At 31.8% G+C, this 21635-nt stretch overlaps 4 pseudogenes; 2 read left to right on the top strand and 2 right to left on the bottom strand.

Annotated features, from left to right (window-relative positions):
• Positions 1 to 209: 209 nt before the first annotated feature.
• Positions 210 to 328, bottom strand: LOC111740466 (annotated as a pseudogene).
• Positions 329 to 7784: 7456 nt separating this feature from the next.
• Positions 7785 to 8072, top strand: LOC105292766 (annotated as a pseudogene).
• A 409-nt stretch (positions 8073 to 8481) lies between these two features.
• On the top strand, positions 8482 to 8597 carry LOC111740416 (annotated as a pseudogene).
• Positions 8598 to 17254: 8657 nt separating this feature from the next.
• LOC111740455 lies at positions 17255 to 17373 on the bottom strand (annotated as a pseudogene).
• Positions 17374 to 21635: the final 4262 nt, after the last annotated feature.

The raw sequence follows: 21635 nt of genomic DNA, 5'->3' as shown, positions 1-21635 counted from the left end.
CTATTCTGTTCCATAGATCAATGAATCTGTTTTTATGCCAGTACCATGCTGTTTTGATTACTGTTGCCTTGTAATATAGTTTGATATCAAGTAGTGTGATACCGCCAACTATTTTTTTTAATTCTTTTTTTAGATGAGACAACCTTTGATTGACCTCACAGATTACAAGGACCTTGTCAGTTTAGAATCCCTTATTTTTTTATTTTTTACGCCTACAGCATCTGGTCTTCCTAGGTGGTCTCCCATTCAAGTACTAACCAGGCCCGACCCTGTTTAGCTTCTGAGATCAGAAGGGATTGGGCTTGTTCAGGGTAGCATGGCCATAGACTACAATACTTTTAAATAGTTTATTTTCAATAAATAATTGAATATCAGAGATGGCAGTGAATCAGTTGATTAAATGAACGCCCCGCATAAAAAAGCATATATATATTTTTTTTCTCTTTTGAGGGATAATCATGAATATGCTATTGCTTAAAAAAAAAAAAGATACTAATGTCTAAGAAATCTAGTGAGTTTCATGTTGACATTTAAAGTTCAGTTGCATTCCCACAGGAATTCATCTCTGGTGAGTTGTACACTTAAAGGAAATGACAGATGTGAAATGTCCTTGCTCCTCTAATGTGGGCAATATAAAGCCGCAGCTTCTGGGTCCAGGCTCATCCATAGAAGTATTTTTCTCTGCTTCTTGCCCACGCACTCATTGTCTGAGTATCAATGAGCCAGAAATGAGAGTTAATCATCGTCAAGTCTAGGTGTTCTGTTTACAAACATACATGATGCAAGGTTTTGCATGTCCCCAATCCAAGACTTGGTAATTAAAAGTATATAGAAGCCTTTATTCTCTAGAACGTGGCAAAAGTTAGAAGTGTAGCATTAGAAGTAGGGTCTAAAATTAGAGTTGGTAACACAGACATAAATTTTATGACTGAAGTTGTTGAAATTAAACCCTCATTAATCAGACAAAGAGGCTCCCTTTTTCTGAAAAGCCTCAATTTTACTTTCAGGCAAAGAGCATTTAAAGGGTTGTGGCCTACCCCATCTTTCTCACATTTCAGACCCACAATAGCAGCCTCCAACCCTTGCCTTACTGGAACTAACAACCACAGAGAGTATTGGGTGTGTTTGATTTGCCATATATAGCCTATGTCATTTATGTGTTTTTTGTTTCTGTCAGTTTCTTTCACACAGATCATGGCTAGTTGCCCTTTGCCAAAATAACTAAGCATAATGTTATCTCTGACTATCATATGATGGAGTGACACAAAAACATTTTTTATTCTTTTTTTTTTTTGGTATTGTTTTCTGCTAAGGTCAATATAGAAGAATAAATAAATAAAATGGAAAGTGGCTGTGTCTCATAATGGAAGGAGCCGATAATTCGAGCCCTTGATTTTCTTCCAGATGTCACAACCACTGTTCTTCCCTAAGATTGCCCCTGGCTCCCTGGACAGCAGATGGAGAGAACTGAGGTATAAAGTCAGAGACATATGTTCATACTTAGTCTAACTAGTTGGTTCACTTGAGACCAGTCTAAAAAGCTCCTTCTGGGAATATAGCCAGGAAGACACAGAAAAAGGCCAGGTGTTATATACTGAATATTTGTGTCCCCCTAAAATTCATATGTCAAAAATCTAACTTCCAATGGAGTGGTATTAAGAGGTGAGATCTTTGGAAAGTGATTAGATTATGAAGGTGGAGACCTCATGGATAAAGTTAGTGCCCTTATGAAAAAAGACCCCAGAGAGCTCTCTCTCTTAACCCTCCTGCCACATGAAGACACAATAAGAAGAAGGCTGACTATGAAACAGGACAAGGTCATCCATCAGACACTGTATTTGCTGGCACTTTGATATTGGACTTTTAGCCACCAGAACTGTGAGAAATATGTTTTTTTCTCGTTAAACTCACCCAGTCTATTGTGTTTTTATTATAATAGCCCTAAGGGAACAAGAAAGAGAGTAAAATATATAAAGAGGCTTTAGCAACCTATTGAGACAACAGCAGCAGGGACCACAGCTTCATTGGAAGCTTCCACCTATGTGTGTTGGGATGAGGGATGAGTAGGACAGAGTTTACCCCTTGAATTCAGATGCTGACAGAAAATAGGTAGCTATTATACTGCAGCATTAATTGTCCATTGTTTGAATTTGGCTTTCTCCTTGTTTTATTCTTTTCTATCATTTTTCCCAAGTCTCTGACCTCAACGAGACAAATGTCTTTTTGGAGGGAGATTGAAAGAGGGGATAATAGGAAACTTGTCTTCCTTACTGAGCTTTAGTATTGCCGTACGCTCCATCTGAAAAAAAAAATGGGTTTTATCTTCTAAGGCTTCTAGCCAAGGCCAGCCTTATATAAGCAGCTATATACATGGTCTGAATGAATAGCCTCAAAATGCAGTCTCATAATGTATCAAAGGTAAATGGTCATACTAGAGATTATTTAGTTCACTGATCCCCTACGTAAAATTGTCAAATTATTTTTCGCCAAATATAAACTTTGAGAAACATCAACAAACAACTCTGTATTGTTATAATTTTTATGCCAAATCAGATTAACATCAAAGAGTAGGAAAAGGCAAACAGTACAAATTTTTGAATATAACTCTTTAAAATAGGAAAAATCTTTTTATTTTCTTATAAGATTGGTAAAAATTTAGTCACAGATTAGCAGTGGTCCATGGTAACATATATCTCCTATTTTTCTTTCTCATATGATAGATATGTGCTTGGTGTAGACATATGCATATACGTGTGTGTGTGTGTGTGTGTGTGTGTGTGTGTGTGTGTGTATTTATTTATATTTGTACTTATATATGTCTACAAATGCATATGTAAAAGGAAGTATTTCCCATAATTTATATATTATATATATTTATATGTATATTTATTTATTTATATTTGTACTTATATATTCTATAAATGCATGTGTAAAAGAAAGTATTTTCCATAATTTACAAATACATATATGTGTATGTTGGTGTCACTGATATAGCCTTCTACTGTTGAGCCATTCATTTATAAAATCACATAGACTGGGATTGAAGCAATGTATTTTAATATTCTAAATATATACAAAGGCTAGACAGATAGTTGCAGTAAACTAGAGTTATATAGTTGGGAAATGGAGCAAGGTGAACTAAACAAACCTCTTTTCTTTGTTTCTTCTTGTTGTGCTACTCTTGACTGGGCTGAAGCTCTTGCATCATGTATTTATATTCTGCTTGAAAACAAATATTTAGTATAATTTTTTTTTAATAAAGAAAAAACTAAATATAGGAAATATGACTTAAAATACTACCACACCATTTTGGTATACTTATTTTTTCAAATGAATCTGTTTGGCATAGTATTGCACATACTGTATTAGATTTTCTTATTTCATAAAAATAAATATGTACACATTTATTTAATAAAAATCACTAACATTATATCAATAACCGTATAATACTTTAAAATATGAATTCATTGCAGTTTAATTCAGTAAATTTCTATTGTTGGAAAGATAATGCACTTATGATCTTTTGCTTTTGTAAATACTGCTACATTAAATAGTTTTGTGTTTAGAGTTTGTTTATATTTGGTATTCTTTTCTTAAGCTAGATTCCCCAAAGAAAAATTACTCAGTTGAAAGGTATAAACATTGTATAGTCCCTTAGTAAATGTTAAGTTGCCTTAAAAATGATTATAGCTTATTTCTACTTAACAATCTAGAGCTAGAGAAGGCTATATCTTAGCAGATGAGCATTTTAATATTTCATGGTCATGTCTCTCATTACTATAGAAAGCCAGACTATTAGCATCATTGTTTGATAGGGAGATGGGCAATTTCATAAAAAAAAGAAGTTAGGCTGCCTCTTTATATAACGGATACAATGGTGATGAGTGCTTCTTATCGTTAAGTACTTCCACACATGAATGAAGGATAGCTTTCTACTCCATATGCTGGACTGTTGTATTTGCTGGTAAGGTTCAGTTGCATTTCAATAGTTTTCTGTTTTATTCACCTGTTCAATGGTTTGGATGCTTAGCATCAGACATAACTGGATGTTCTGATCATTTGCATATTCCATTACTAAAAGGGAATAAAATTTTTAAAATACCAGACGTGTACATCTGAATGAGTGCTATTCAAATAATTTAAGTTGGAAAGTTACACATGTAATCTAATTATGTTCTCAATACTCTTAATATTGGTGGAAATCTTATATTTGAAAGGCTTTCAGAATCAAGTCCACACTCCATATTCTAATACTCAAGTACCTTGGCAAACTATTTTTAACTCATCTATATAACTTTAGTCTGTATAAGCTATGTTATGACAGTGCAAAAAACAATACTAAAATTTCAATGATCTAAAGTAACAAAAATATATTATAAAGTTTTATTGGTCTCAGTCATTTCTTTAGGATATTTGTCCTCCCTGTGATGGCTCAGTCATATAGGATGTTGTGATTTTGTGTCACAGCCTTCTCATTACTAGGCTTCAGTGTTTAAATCAACAGAAGAGAGATTACAATTGTATTCTTGTTTTAAAATGCTTATGCCTACAAATAATTCATAGCACTTATCTCATCTTTGACCTGCTACACCTAGCTTCAAAGATGCAAGGAGATTCAATCTTTTCATGCTTCCAGAAAGAAAGGAGGACTAGATATATTGGTAAACACGGGTATTCTTTACCATAGCTTATCTCCTGCTACTTCTTACACATACCATGTACATAAATTTCAATTAAGACACTATTAGTATTTGCCCGTGAAATTGCATATTTTGAAAGATTGTTATGTGCGTTGTAGAATGCATGCATCCATTTCTGTGAGAACCAAAATTATCTTCACTTATTTCTAAACATCATAGCATCACTGCCATGATTGAGTACCATTAATTAAACCATTTTTAATCACTCAAATATACTCCATAGTTTTCTTTCTGTATGCTTTTGCTCATATTTAAAATCTCTGCCTTTTCATGTCCACCAGTAAAAATCCTATCAAATCTTTATACTCCAAATTAAATGTTATCTTTTACAAAGTTTTACTTACTATCCTCAGCTAGAAATTATGCTTCTTTCTTCTGGATTCAAGTCTTACAACACTTAATATATTGTGCCTTGTATTGTTCTTATTTGAAGAAATTATGTTGAATGGATGGAACAATAAATTTGAAGCCAGACAGGCATGGATCTGAATCCTGGCTCTGCTGTTTACTATCTGTGTGACTGCATGCAAGTTATAGAACCAGTCTGAACTTCATTTTCTCATTAATAAAAAAATAAAGGGAGAAGATTATTATCTGAGCTCGTTCAGATAGCTATGACAAAATACCACAGACTGGACAGCTTATAAACAAAATAATTTTATTTCTCAGAGTTTGGAGATCGAAAGTCCAAAATCAAGGTGCCTTTAGATTCAGTGTCATAGATGACACTTTCTCACTGTGTTCTCACAAGGTGAAAGAGGCTAGAAAACTCTCCGGATCCTCTTCTACGAAGTACTAATTCCTATGTTTTTGTCTATGTAATTTATTGTATCAGCTCTTATATTTAAGCCTTTGACCTATTTTAAGTTAATTTTGGTGTATGTGGCTTTCCAATTTTCCCAGTACCATTTATTGACAAGACTTCCTGTTCTCCATTGCACGTTTTTGGTTCCTTTGTCAAAAATTATTTACCCAAATAGATGGGGATTTATTTCTTGTCTCTCAATACTGTTCCATTGGTTTGAATGTCTGTTTTTTTTTTTTTCCAATACTATGCTGTTTTGATTATTGTCGCTTCATAGTATAATTTGCTCTTTCCCCCTCCCCCCCTCAGGATTGCTTTGGCTGTTGTGATTCTATACAAATCTGATGATTTTTTTTTCTATTTCTTTAATAAATGCCCTTGGAATTTTGATAGGGACTGCATTAGATCTGTGTATCACCTTAGATAATAAAGTCATTTTAACTATGTAGATTCTTCCAATCCGTGATGGAAAATATTTTTTCACTTCTTTTTTTTTATTAGTTTCAAGTATACAGTTCATTGGTTAGACATTTATGTAGTTTATAAAACAATCCCCCTAATTGCTCCTTCTCTCCTCTGGTTTCTACCTAGCCAATATATTAATGCTAACTACTTTTCCTATACCGTGCTCCCCATTCTCGTGACCATCTATCTACTATTAATTTGTACTTTTTTAACCCTTCACTCCATTCTCCTAGCAACCCCTAAGCACCCCTCCCCTCTGTCCGTCACCAAACTGCCCTTTATATTTGTGAGTCTGTTTTTGATTAGTTTGTTCTTTTTGTTCCTTGCAGTAAAGGAAACCATCAACAAAACAAAAAGACAACTGACAGATTGGGAGAAGATATTTGTTTATGATGCATCTAATAAGAGGTTAAAATGCAAAGTATATAAAGAACTCATACAACTCAACAACAAAAAACATACAATCCACTTAAAAACTGGACAGAAGACCTGAACAGATATTTCTCCAAAGAGGAAATACAGATGGCCAATTAACATATGAAAAGATGATCAAGGTCACTAATCTTTTCATTTCTTTGTGTCTTCTTCAATTTATTTTAATAAGGTTTCATAGTTTTCAGTGTATAGGTCCTCCATATCATTTTTTAACTTTATTACTTATGGACCTTCATCTTAGAAAGGATTTTATAAATTTGACCTCAAAGGCAAGGGAAGTAAAAGCAAACATAAATTAATAAGACTATATCAAACTAAAAAGCTTCTACACAGTAAAAGAAACCATCAACTAAACAGAGAGGCAAACATCCGAATGGTAGACTATATTTGCAAACAATGCCTCTGATAAGGGGCTGATTCTAAAATAAGTAAAGAACTTATACCATGCAACGATAAAAACAAACAAACAAACATACAAACAAAAACAATTCAATTAAAAAATGAGCAGAGGACTTAAACAGACACTATATTAATAAAGAAAAATAAAGAAAAAATAAAACAGAAAATAAATGATTAAATATAGTACTAATTCTATTTATGAGGGTTCTACCTTCATGATTTAAACATCTCTAAAGACCCTACCTAAAAATACCATCACTTTTAAGGGTTAAGAATTCAAAATATAAATTTTGAAGGGATGCAAACGTTTAGACATTAGTAATTGTGTATGCCATGTAATTGTTGTGAATATTAAATACTGTGTAATGTATAGAGATATATAAAAACTATTTGGTACAAAGTAAATAATAAATGATACTTTACTTTCACCTTTTAGTCACTCCTGAGATTATGACCTTATAAAATAAGTTAATAATATAGGGAGTCAGAAGCAATTTTCCCTCAGTTGTATTCACCTATTTGTGTTACTCATCTCTAAATCTTTTACTTAATCTATTTACAACTATGGTATACATTACAATTGCCTGAGTTTATTTTCAATTTTTTATATCAATACCTATGCCTTACCTCAGACGGATAAATCATCATTTATGAGAGTAGAACTTAGTATTTTAAGAGCTTCCCAAATAATTTTACTGCATAGCCAGAATTAAGAACAACTTTTATAACATCTAAGACAGTGTTTTATACATATCTAACACTCTGTAAATATCTATTGAATAAAACTATTTTTAACCATACAAATAAGTTAACCATATTACTATATTTAAAAATTTTATTTGTTAGTCTAAAATTATATTAGACAACTTATTCATAACTGTAGTCATCTTATTTATGTTTTGATAGTATTTTAACTAAAAATCAATTTCAGAGCTGAGTGAATCTGCTGCGCCTCTTGCTACCACCTCAACAAAATACTGTCTCCAATGGAACATATCATAGAAACCATGATGTTCACTTTTCACATATTTGTTGAGGGTAAAGGCTACTTAACAAAGAAGGATGTGAGAGTACTCATGGAAGAGGCATTTTCTGGATTTTTGGAAAATTAAAAAGACCCTCTGGTCACGAACAAAATAATGAAGGACCTGGACCAGTGCCAAGATGGCTGAGTGGGCTTACAGAGCTTCTTTTCACTAATTGCTGGGCTCACAATTGCATGCAATGACTATTTTTTAGTACAGATGAAGCAAAAGGGAAAGAAGTAGTCAGCACTGAGCAATTACTCCCGCCCTGATAAGAGTTCTCCCAATGAGTTACTTAAGAAATCTTTCTGCCCAATGGCTTCTCTCATGTAAGGTTCATGAGTGGATTAAAAGCCTTAGAAAATGTACAAATAAAATCCCACCCCCATTTGACAAGAGAAAGAAAAGCCAATTAAAACCAGATAAGCTTTTGATTTTTATATTGCTCGCATTATCTTGCACTCAATAAACAAAATTATTTTGTAGTTCCTAAAAAAAAAAAAAAAATCAAGTTCATCTTCAAAAGATTATGATATGTCACAATCAAGAATATTGAAAATAATTGGACATGGTTCTATAGTGTAGCGGTTAGCACGTCTGCTTTACATGCAGAAGGTCCTGGGTTCATGCCCCAGTGCAGCCATGGTCTGTGGTCTATGGCCATGCCACCCTAAACAAGCCTGATGTCTGATCTCAGAAGCTAAGCATGATCGGGCCTGGTTAGTACTCGGATGGGAGACCACCTAGGAAGACCAGGTGCTGTAGGCATAAATAATAATAAATAATAAAAAATATATAGAAAATAATGTGGCTTGCTCACAGAAGGTGATTTTTCCCAAGGGAAAGAAGGTCTAAAACATGTTTGAACAGAGACAACATTATTAGACTTCTATTAATAACTTCCCAAATAAATATGAGTGTATGGATGTTTTAATTTTTATGTTTATATGTGACATTCTGAGTAATGAAGACTCTTCCATGCTAATCATGCATTTTATTCTTTTAAGACCCAAGGAGTTTATGCTATTTTCCCTATGGCAAATAATAATATTAGTGCAAATATTTTTTGCAGTTATTTTCTCCTTCCAAGGCTTCTCCAATGTATATTTCTTATAAAACTGAGAAATAGGTTAAAAGAAATCTGGAGTATAAAATATGATTTGATACCATAAGCATAAAATAATTTAATTTTTATACTTGTACCATAATTCTATCTGGCACTCACTTCAATGATGTCACCATATTCACAGATAGGTTAATGTATTACAATTTTTGTGAATTACTTTCAATCAATTAAAATAATCAGCATGTGTTACCATGGTTTACTATTCCAGTTATCTGTTGCTTTTCATGGTTTTAGAAATGCATAGCAATAAATTCAAAAGACATAGTTAGAATTTTAAGATCTGACAACATTGGAGACAAAAGCTGTGTAAGACAGTGAATATGGTACATAGAAAAAGGATTTATTTTAATGCTATAGTAAATTTTTTTCTGATTTATAATTTTTATTTATTTATTTATTTATTTATTTATTTTTATTAAATTTTTTGGAGTGATATTGGTTAATAAAATTATATGTTTCAAGTGTACAATTCAATAATATGTCATATGTATATTGCATTGTGCATTCACCACCTAAAGTCAAATTTCATTCTGTCACCATATATTTCACCCCCTTTACCCTTATCTACCTTCCTCCTTCCTCCTTTTTCCACTTGTAAGCACTAAACTGTGTCAGTATCTATGAGTTTTTGTATCTTGTTTGTTTGTTGCTTTGTTTGTTTATGTTCCACAAAAAAGTGAAATCATATGATTCTCAACTTTTTCTGTCTGACTTATTTCACTTAGCATGAAAATCTCAAGATCCATCTATATAGTCGCAAATGGCAGTACTTTATCTTCTCTTATGGCTGAGTAATATTCTATTGTATATGTGTACCACATCTTCTTTATCCAATCATCTATCAGACAGCACTTCAGTTGTTTCCATGTCTTGGCTGTCATGAATAATGCTGCTACGAGCATTGGGGTGCATATATCTTTATGCATAATTGTTTTCAAATTTTGGAGGTGGATATCCAGAAGAGGGCTTGCTGGGTCATATGGTAGTTTTGTTCTTAATTTTGTAAAAAATACTCCATACTGTTTTTTATAGTGGCTGTACCAATTTACATTTCTACCAGCAATGTATGAGGGTTCCAATTCTAAGCAATGTACCCATCTTTATTATATGAAATTAGACCTGATACTAAGCACAACTGAGCATGATTTCTGTTTGTTCTTTTGTTTTTTGTTTTTTCTCACATTTTCTCTTTTACTTAAGAGAAAGCTTTTCTTGTGATCTTGGCTTTGCCAATTAAATTAATGTTAAGAATGAATTTTACATATCATCAGAACTACCTGAAGATAATGTAAAAATGAAAGGCTACTGGAAAGACAAGTAAACAGGATGTAGAGTGAAGAAAGGAAACATAATGCATTAGTGTTATGATTATTTAGGCTGTAGCTAACATACAGTTTCTTGCCATGCAGTGTTCTGTCCATTTTTCATCATTTTTTTCTTTCCTCTCTCTGAACTGGAAAACTAGTAGAAAAATAAGCTGACAAATTAAGTCATAAGTAATGTCAAGAATCTATGTAGGATAATTGGTCGAAAATAGCTTAAAAACTTTAATTATTTTTCATATTTCTATAAGTTCCCTTTATTTTTCCATGTTTACAATAAATCCTAAAACTAGAGGTCAAAATTGCGTTCTCTCCCAGTTGTGTCTAGGTACCTACTATGTTGTACGAATTACTATGGAGGGACTGGGAATGATAGCAATGACCAATATCAGATTTAAATTCTTCTATCACTTTGACTTTATCTCCAGTTATTACCACTAAGTAATAACTTTTTGTTTGGTACTCTAGTTAGGAATTAAAGATAGATATCCAATAGTGTGTCTACCTGGCCACTTGGGCTAGAGTTCTTGGTCCAGTCATCAAGGTATAAAGTCGACCTCAGCTCTACAGGAATTAGAAGAAACTACTAGCTGATAACTAAAACTACTTACCCTTCTTCTGGGCACACAGTTAGGCTAAATGTCTCACCTTCCTTTTCAATTAGATGTGGCCATGTGGTGGAATTTTGGTCAATAGAATAAGACGTTGTGCCATTTTCTGGTAAGGCTTATCAGTAGCTTATAATTTCCCCTCAATTCTTTTTATTATTTTTAATAAATGCATATGGAAAAAGCTCTAGGGAATGGCGCATCCATAGATAGAAAAATATATATATATAGGTCACCGCCTGAAGGAATGCATCTTGCCAATAGGAAACACCCAATGTGAACTGTTAAATTAGCAAGAAATAAACCTGTATTGAGGTTGAGTTACTATACTTTTCATTCTATTTGTTATAGTAGTTTAGCTTACCATACAAAATATACAGTCTCAGACTCTACTTTTTTCCCTATATCCAGAAGTGACAATGTCTTAGTTAGAGTTTCACATTAATTATTTTCAGAAGCTATATATGTATATACTAGAATGCTAATTTTTAATTTTGCAATTGAAAAACCTTATTCTAGTGGTAAAAGAAAATCTATATGACATCAAAACACTTGGTAAACTGAATTAGATAGTCACAGAACTACTTAACAAAAATCTAAATATGGCGAACATTGAGAGGCACAAAATATAGGTCACAGGATAAACTGATTATTAATTATTGATCTATAATAAGAGACGTATCTATTTGAGAACAATATAATTTTACTCATATGTGGGATATAGAACAAAGAGACAAACAAACAAGGCACACAAAAACTTATAGACATTGACAACAGTTTTGTGATTATCAAAGGGAAAGGTAAAAGGGGGGAAGGTAGATAAGGGTATAGGGGGTCAAATATATGGTGATGGAAGGAGACTTGACTTTGAGTAGTAAACACACAATGTAATGTTCATATGATGTATTATTGAAATGTACACTTGAAACCTATATAATTTTATTAACCAATGCTGCCCCAATAAATTTAATTAAAAAAAAAATAAAAACAAGAGAGATATGTTTAGTAACAGAAAACTCATGTCCACAAGACACAGTACCTCACTTCATTGCATCATGCTGGATAAACAAGGCTACTAAGTCAGTAGATCCTAAAAATTCTCATCACAAGGAAAAAAAAGGGTTTTCTTTGACTATGTGAGGTGATGAATGTTAACTAAACTTATGTGGTAATTATTTGGTAATTATATGTAAATCAAATTATTATGCTGTACATCTTAAACTTATACAATGCTGTATGTCAATTATATCTCAATAAAAGAGAAAAAATAAAATAAAAACAAGGCTAAATTCTTACTATTTTTGCCTTTTTTATGTACACTTTTGGCAATCTACCTCGAACTACGATAACGTATTTTTTTTTCATAGTACAAACACGCTAATTAACTTAAAACTTTAGTTACATTCTAGTCCTGAAGAAATAAGCTAATCATCTTGATTACAGAAGACACAATATCTCTTAATAACCACAATTGCATGCAGTTCTATAAGGCGAATGCTGATAACCTGCAGATGGCTAATCTTATTTATTGTAAGTTTTACTTTTTTGTCTTCAAGAGAGTCATCTTATTTCCAAGTTTCTTATCTAGCTCAGGAGCTTTAACACAGAGTACTTTGATCCTAGAAAATTAAGGCTTTCAGGACTATACCAATAGAGTTTTCTTGAATATAGTAAGAAACTTAGACTTATTCACAAATGATTTATTTGCTTTTAAAAATAGAGTTCATGAGGGGCTGGGAGAATTGGATGAAGGGTTTAAAAGTACAAATTAGTAGTTGATAGATGGTCACGGGGATGGGGAGCGCGGCATAGGGAATGCAGTTAGCATTAATATGTTGACTAGGTGGAGGGCAAGGGGAGGGAGGAAGCAATTCGGGGAATCGTTTTATAAACTATATAGATGTCTAACCAATGTACTGTATACTTGAAACTAATTAAAATAAATAAATAAATTTTAAAAATAGAGTTCAAATGATTAAAACATCACCATGCAAAGCAAAAGAAAGAGAAAAAGAGAAAGAATTAAAAAATCTGAACTGATGCCCTAAACTGCACTCCTATTTTGCCCTCTCTCCTGCTCTCACACAACCCTCACCATCTAAGTGCTTAATCATATTGATTTGTTTTTACTAAATCATGCAATGGACAGTTCAGGTTTTTTGTTGTTGCTGTCTTGTTTTTTTAATTATTTATTAATTTTAAAGGTAGCCATTCTCTCTGTCTTTCTCTTTGTCTTTATGAGCTGTTCTTTCTTTTCTTCCTTTATTCATGAGTTACTTCCTCTCCGGAGCAATCTCTTTCTAGAACAATTTATTGATTTGCTGAGAAGACACTTTTCTTGTCGCCTTTTTCTTAGTGGAGGCCCATGTTGGTACTTTGCCTACTCTAGCTATTTCTAATTATTCTCTCCCCAGCTATCTTTATAAACAAAACTCAACAGCCAAGTCATTTAAAATGCTTAAATCATCTTGCCATCAAACCAAAATTGTATAAAATATGTAAACCATTTAACCAAGCAAATATATGTTAAACATAAACAAATTTCTTCACAATTCTAAATGCTATACACTTCTAGGAAAATATTTTGGATAATCTACTTGGATAGATTCTAAAAATAGGCAAAGACTTCAAGTAAATTTAGCCACAAGTATATAAGTGGAACAAATTCACAAAACTATCAAATAAAACTAAAGTTAAAAGCAAAAATGTTAATAAATAGATTTGAGCTTATGTTAGACCTATATTCTCCCACTTATTAAACCATAATTAAATACGAATGCCAAAATATTTCACAAATTAACAATATAGGTTAAAATAAATCAATAATTTACTTGGTTCAGATTCCTAGGAGCAATAACTAGAGACACACATAACTTACATTTTGTTAAATAGCCCATTCCTGAGATAAGTCTTTGAATGTGAAATATTTGTTTCCCAAATATTAAGAATGAGAATTATCTATTAAGTAGAATGTATAATTGGCTTTTTCCTCTTCATTAACTTGTACTCACCAATCAGGCCCTGTTTTCTTTTATGTTTACAAGATACATTGCTGCAGCTATTTTGTGATCTATTTCTCCACATTTACAATATCTTTGATTTCTTTTTAACTACTTTTGTCTTTCAACTTTCTAAAATAGTCTTCTTTCTAATTTAATTTTCTAGTCCTGGATTATTGATATGTAAAAAAAATAATAAGACAAGATAATAATTTAAGATTACTTATCTTTTAGAAAACAGCTTTTATAAAATGCTCAATAAATTCATACCCTTAAAATTTAGGTTTTCTGTAACTATATACATTTCTTCATTCTCTAAACGGTTTGTTATAATTAATATTTAAATATGAAATAAACAACATTTATTCATTAGATTTAAATGCAAGAAAAATTTCTGTCTTCTCACCTTATGATGGAAGCAGCCCAATGGTGCTCTAACACCAACAGCCCAAGTATTACATTAGGAAAATCCTAAGTAGTCTTTATCGAGTCCAAAACACTAATGATGTAGTTCTTAACTATCCATAATTGCCCTTGGTTTAATTGGCATGTTTAACTCAGAAGCCATCAAATAGGAAAAGGAAAAGAAAGAGCACTTTATACTCCCCTCTATATTTCTCAACTTGAAAGCATGTAGTGAATATGCGTGTGAGCTTGAATTCTGGATCTGACACTTAAGAATTTAATACTTGAGCTTCAGTTTCCTCTTATGTAAAATAGGAGTAATAATAATGTCTGCCTTATGGTATTGTTGTGATGAGTAAATGAAGTAACATATTTAAAAAAGTTTATAAGAACACCTAGCACATAGTATGAGCTTAAGAAATGATAGGCAGTATCTTATACTGTTCACATTTTTCTTCACAAATTCCCAAGTACCAGACTGAAAGCTAAAACTTGAGGTCAGTCTTTTGTGTCATGCTTGGAATCGTAGAAGTATATCCCCATCCATCTTTCAAAATCTTTACAGAAAAAAAAAATATATATATGATGTCCATTAAATTCTCATTTTAAAACTAAAAATAAGGTCTTATAAGTGTAGTTTCTCATCTAAATCACAAATACAGTCTGACATATTTACTAAGTGTACACAATTTGAAGTCACCTGATAGAGGTGATTGCAAAATAAAATAAATTAGAATTTTAACAAATTTAAAGTGCATACAGGTATAAATTAAGGATGTTGCTAAATCATTTTTATTAAATTTATTGAGGTAACATCGGTTAATAAAATTACACAGGTTTCAACTGTGCAATTTAATAATATGTCATATGTATACTACATTGTGTGTTCACTACCCAAAGTTAAAATTTTTTCTACCACCATATATTTGACTCCTTCCCTCCTTTCCTCTGGTGACTACTAAACTGTAGTCCATGCCCATGGGTCACCATGCTATATTAGTAGCAAACATGTGGGTAATATTTAATTATTCATTTTTAATAAACTTTTAAAATAATGGACACCAATAAATGTGTTGGTAAGAAAAAATTGATTTATATCTCACATAAAATGACACAATACCATCCCATCTCACTATTACTCCCCTCTGCATCCTCCTCACACTTACATATACACACAACTTAAACCTTATTTAAGGATGCAGTAAAGCATGGTGATTAAGAGCTCATGCTCTGGAGACAGACTGCCAGAATTAAAATCCTGATTTTAAGACTTATTAGATATTTGACTTTCAGCAAATTAAGTTCTTTCAAACTTAATTGCCTCATTTCTGAAAAGAAATGACAGTAGTGGTGCCTACCTAAAATGATAATGAGATTGTTTTAAGTGTTAACAGATTAATGCATCTAAACAAATTGGAACAGACTTTGGCACTTAGTAAGAGCCCAGTAATAGTAATTACAGTAGTCTCCCTCTTATGCATGGGGGATTCATTTCAAGACCAACAGTGGATACCTGAAACCTCAGATAGTACCAAATTCTATATATACTATATTTTTCCTATACAGGAATACATTGGAGATACTGTATATTTGCTTCAGACCACTGCAATAAAGTTAATAACACAAGTAAAGATGTCACACAATGTTTTGGTTTCCTTGTGCATGTAAAAGTTATGTTTAAACTATCCTGTACTCAATTAAGCGTGCAATAGCATCATGTCCAAAAGTACAATGCATATACCTTAATTAAAAATACTTTATTGCTAAAAGAAAGCTAATTATCATATGATCCTGTTGAAAAAATTCTGCCTATAGACTTACCCAATGCAAGGTTGCCACAAACCTTCAATTTGTAAAAAACACAATATCTTCAAAGTGCAATAAAAGAAATGAAACAATGTATGCCTGTTCATACATATTTATAATAAAATTAAATTTATAAATTAAGCACAATAAGAGATTAATAACAATTACTACTAATAAAAAAGAACAATTATAACAATATGCTCTAATAAACATTTTGTAAGTGTTTCTCTCTCTCTCTCTTTTTTTCTCTCTCTTTTACTATCTCTCTCTCTCTTAACGGATCTGATAATTGAGATGGCTACTAAGTGACTAATGGGCGAGTAGCTTATACCGCACTAATATGCTGGAAAAAGAGATAACTCATATCCCAAAAGGGGCAGATCAGGAAGGCATGAGAATTTATCACACCACTCAGAACAGTGTGTAATTTAAAATAGTATTTTTTTTTAAATTTCTGAACTTTAAAAAAAAATATTTTTGAACTGCTGGTGACCTCAGGTAACTGAAACCACAAAAAGCAAAACTAAAGATAAGGAAAGACTACTATAATATTTATATTTCTTTGGAAACATAACATCAGAAATTACAAAAAAAATTATCTTTTTATTTTGCCACTGTGGGATAAACTCTTAAAGAATAGCTATTTTCTTACTGTTTTGAAACATGGTTATATAGTATATAGTCTAATATCAATCAGTAGTGGCATAATAAAGATTAGAGAACATATTTAGTTGTCTCACTGCTATATTATATATGGGGACTCCAATCAAAGCTGTATAAGTAGCCTCAACTTTTAGGCTTCCCCAATAGTTGAATAAAGCTAACATGTAAAATATATTTACTATATCTATAAAGAATCATATTTTGCACACTCTCTCATAAAGCAAATAAAAAAAAAATAAGTTATGATTGTACCTGAACACTGAATAGTTCCAATGTCTCCATTCCAGGGATTTTGGCAATTAGCACGACATCCAATAGAAGCATGTAGGTGTAAATATTTAACTCCATTCTATAGAAAACAAACTCATGCTACAGAAGGACTATATGATCTGCTTAGCCACAGCGGTTAAAATCTACTTGACTCCTCTTTGCCTAGGGGAAAGAATAAAGGAGATAGTTATCACTTGTATGGTGTAGTCTTTTTTTTTTTTTTGTAAGCCTACAGCACCCGGTCTTCCTAGGCAGTCTCCCATCCAAGTACTAACCAGGCCCAACCCTGCTTAGCTTCCAAGATCAGACAAGATCGGTCGTGTTCAGGGTGACATTGCCATAGACACTTATGGTACAATCTTAATATTAACAATTGCTAAGTTTAAATAAGTACTCTAAGCTCTCCCATGGGAAATCTTGGAACCCTGCAGGATGTTCAAATATTTAAATAAAAGCTACTCTTACCAATGGATAAGATAAAGAGCGGAAGCTATAAATTGTGGATATTACTCAAGATTTCAAAGAGGCTTTCCTAAATTTTGCTCTCCAAGCATCTCTCAAAAGTTAGGTCATATAAATATGCAAAATGAATGACAAAGTTTTTTTAAAAATGAGCTATAATACACATACCAAAAAATAGAACATTTAAAACTGTATAACTTATTATTGCCAATTTGGATGCCTTTTATTTATTTCTCTTGTCTAATTGCTCTAGCTAGGACTCCAACACTCTATTGAATAAAAGTTGTCATAGCAGACAGCCTTATCTTGTTCCTGATCTTAGAAGTAGGCTTTTAGTTTTTCACCATTAAGTATGACATTGGCTAAGCGTTTGTCATATATAGCTTTTATTACATTGAGATACTTTTCTTCTATAACCACTTCATTAAGTGTTTTAATCCTAAATGGATGCTATATCTTGTCAAATGCATTTTCTGCATATCTTAATATGATCATATAATTTTATCTTTGATTTCAATTATGTGGTGTATCACATTAATCAATTTGTGTGTGCTAAACAATCCTTGAACCTCTGGAACAAACCCTATTTGATCATGATACATAATCTTTTTAATGTATTGTTGTATTTGATTTGCTAGTATTTTGTTTAGGATTTTTGCATCTGTATTCATCAGAAATATTGGTCTATAGTTTTCTTATTTTGTGTTATTCTTACCAAGGTTTGGTATCAGGATGATGTTGGCTTCATAAAATGAGTTAGAAACTATTGCCTCTTCTTCAATTTTTTGAAAGAATTTGAAAAGACTAGATGCTAAATCATCTTTGAATGTTTAGTAGAATTCACTAGGAAATTCATAGCATTTCTACAAACCAACAATAAAATTTCAGAACAAGAAACAAAAAATCATTGTGTAATTGCAACAAAAAGAATAAAATATTTAAAATAAACTTTAAAAAGCATGTGAAAGATCTATACACTAAAAAGGATAAGACATTATTCAAAGAAATTGAAGAAGACACAAGGAAATGAAAAGATATTCAGTATTTATGGATTAGAAGAATCAACATAGTTAAAGTTATTTTATTACCCAAAGTAATTTACAGATTTAATGCAATTCTCATCAAAATCTCAATGACATTTTTAAAGAAATAGAAGAAAAAATCATCACATATGTATAAAATCACAAAAGACCCTGAATAGCCAAACAAACCTAAGAGAAAAGAACAAGGCTAGAGGTATCAATCTGCCTCACTTCAAATTATACTCAAAAGAGACAATAATCAAAACGGTATTGTATAATCAGAAAAACAGACACACAGAACAATAAAACAGAATTGAGAACCCAGAAATAAACTCTTGTCCATATGGGCAAATAATTTTTGACAAAGGAGCCAAAAACATAAGATGAAGAAAGGAAACTTTCTTTAATAAATGGTGCTGGTCACATTGGAAAGCAACATGCAAAAGGAGTGTAAAAAGACAGCTATCTGTCACCATACACCAAAATTGACTCAAAAGAGATCAAGGACATAAATATAAGCCCTGAAACAATACATTGCATAAAAGAAAACATAGGTGCTAAACTCATGGACCTGGGATTTAGAGAAGATTTTATAAATTTGATCTCAAAGGCAAGGGAATGAAAGGCAAAAGTAAATAAATGAGACCATATTAAATTAAAAAGATTTTACACAGCAAAAGAAACCATCAACAAAACAAAAAAGCATCTAACTAAATGGAAGAAGATATTTGCAAAGAACACCTCTAATAAGGTGCTAATATTCAAAACATACAAAGAACTCATACAACTCAATAACAAACAAATAATCTATTACAAAATGGGCAGAGGATCTGAACACACATTCTTCCAAGAAGACACACAAATATCCAAAAAACATATGAAAGGATGCTCAATTCACTAGCGATTTTAAAAATGCAAATCAAAACCACCATGACATACTACCCTACACATGTTAAAATGGCTATCATCAACAGGACAAGTAATAACAAGTGTTGGAAAGGTTGTGGGGAAAAGAAACCCTCATATATTTCTGGTGGAAATGTAAATTGGAAATCCTTATAGTAAACATTATGAATGGTCCTCAAATAATTAAGAATAGAATTACCATCTGACCCAGAAATCCCTCTTTGGGTATCTACCGTCAAATTTGTAAACTTTTATTCATAAAGGTATATCTACCCTGATGTTCATTGCAGCATTATTCATAGTGGCCAAGACATGGAAACAACTGAAGTGCCCTTCAATAGATTATTTAATAAAGATGTAGTACTTATATACAATGAAATATTATTCAGCCATAAGAAGAGATGAAATACTGCCATTTGCGATGGTATGGATAGATCTTGAGATTATCATGCTAAGTGAAATAAGTCAGACAGAAAAGTTGAGAACCATATGATTTCAGTCACATGTGGGATATAAAACTGAAAGCAACAAATGAACAATACAAAAAAAAAAAACAGACTCACTGATACGGACAGAAATTTATTGAGTCATGAGAGGGAAGCGGGGAGTCTAGGAGGTAGATAAGGGTAAAGGGGGTCAGAAAGAAATTTAACTTTGAGTGGTAAACATACAATGCATTATACAAATGATGTATTATTGAATTGTACACTTGAAACCTATGTAATTTTATTAACTAGTATTACCCCAATAAATTTAATAAAATAAAAAAATAAAATTATATATTTAGTATATCTAATGTATTAACATTAAAATTGTGCCACCATGATTAATACATAATTTCAGAATATTTTTATTACCATAAAGTAAATCTCATAATCATTAGTAGCCATTCCCCATTTCACTCTACCCTTACCCATCCCCTGGAAACTACACATAATAATTCTGTATTTATGGATTTGCTAATACTGGGCAATTCATCTAAATAAAATAATTTATTTTGTGGCTTTTTGTGTCTGGCTTCTTTCAGCAAGCCTGCTGTTTTTAAAGTGCATCCATGATCGAGCCTATATTATTACTTCATTGTTTCCAGTGCTTAATAATATTTCATTGTACAGCTGGATAATATTTTGTTTATTTATTTATTAGTTAACAAACAATTGGTTTGTTTCTATTTTTTGGTTCTATTATTAATGCTCCTATGAACATATGTGTACAAGTTTCTGTGCAAATGTTTTCATTTATCTCGGATATATAACTAGAAGTGGAATTGCTGGACCATATAATAACTTTATGTTTAACATATTTAAAATTTGCCAAACTTTTCAACAACAGTTCCAGCCTTTTACATTATCACCAGGAATGTATAATGGTTCCGATTTCTCCATTGCCTTCCCAATTCTCATTATTGTCTGTTTTTTTACTATTATTATTATTATTATTATTATTATTAATGTCATTATAGTGTGTACAAAGTGGTATCTCGCTGAAGCTTCAATTTGCATTTCTCTAATGACTAATGATTTTAAGCATCTTTCCATGTGCTTATGAGACATTTTTACATCTTTAGAAAACTATGTGTTCAGATTCTTGGTCCATACTTTAATTCAATTACTTGCATTCTTTTTATTGAATTTTAAATATTATTTTCTATTCTAGAAAACCAAGCCAATTAATATACATAATTTACAAATGTTTTCTCTAAATCTGTGAAGTTTCTTTCTACTTTCTTGATTGTGTCTTGAAACACAAAGTTTTGAATATAGATGAAGTCCAATTTATATATTTTTCCTTTTGTTGCTATCTGAGTCACCTCTGTTTGCCATAACGAAATACCATAGACTGGGTAGCTTAAAAATCAAACATTTATTTCTCGCAGTTCTGAAGGCAAAGAAGTACAAGATCAAGGTGTCAATAGATTCAGTTCCTAGAGAGAACCCTCTTTCTAACTTATAGACTGATGCCCTTACTGTGTTTTTACATGGTGGGGGAAAAAAGAGCTCTAGTTTCTTTCTCTTCATTTAAGGATCCTAACTGCATTCCACCCTAAAGACGTAATTTAAAGCTAATGATCTCCCAAATGCCCATCTCCAAATATCATTGCATTAGGACTTAAAGCTTTGATATACAAATTTTGAGGGGACAAAATATTCAGTCCATAGTAGTTGTTCTTTCTTTCGTATCTTTTTTTTAGTTAATTAATTAATTAATTAATTTTTA

The sequence above is a fragment of the Pteropus vampyrus genome, unplaced genomic scaffold (genome assembly GCF_000151845.1).
Source record: "Pteropus vampyrus isolate Shadow unplaced genomic scaffold, Pvam_2.0 Scaffold63, whole genome shotgun sequence".
Classification (NCBI taxonomy): domain Eukaryota; kingdom Metazoa; phylum Chordata; class Mammalia; order Chiroptera; family Pteropodidae; genus Pteropus; species Pteropus vampyrus.
This window is presented reverse-complemented; position numbering and strand designations above follow the sequence as displayed.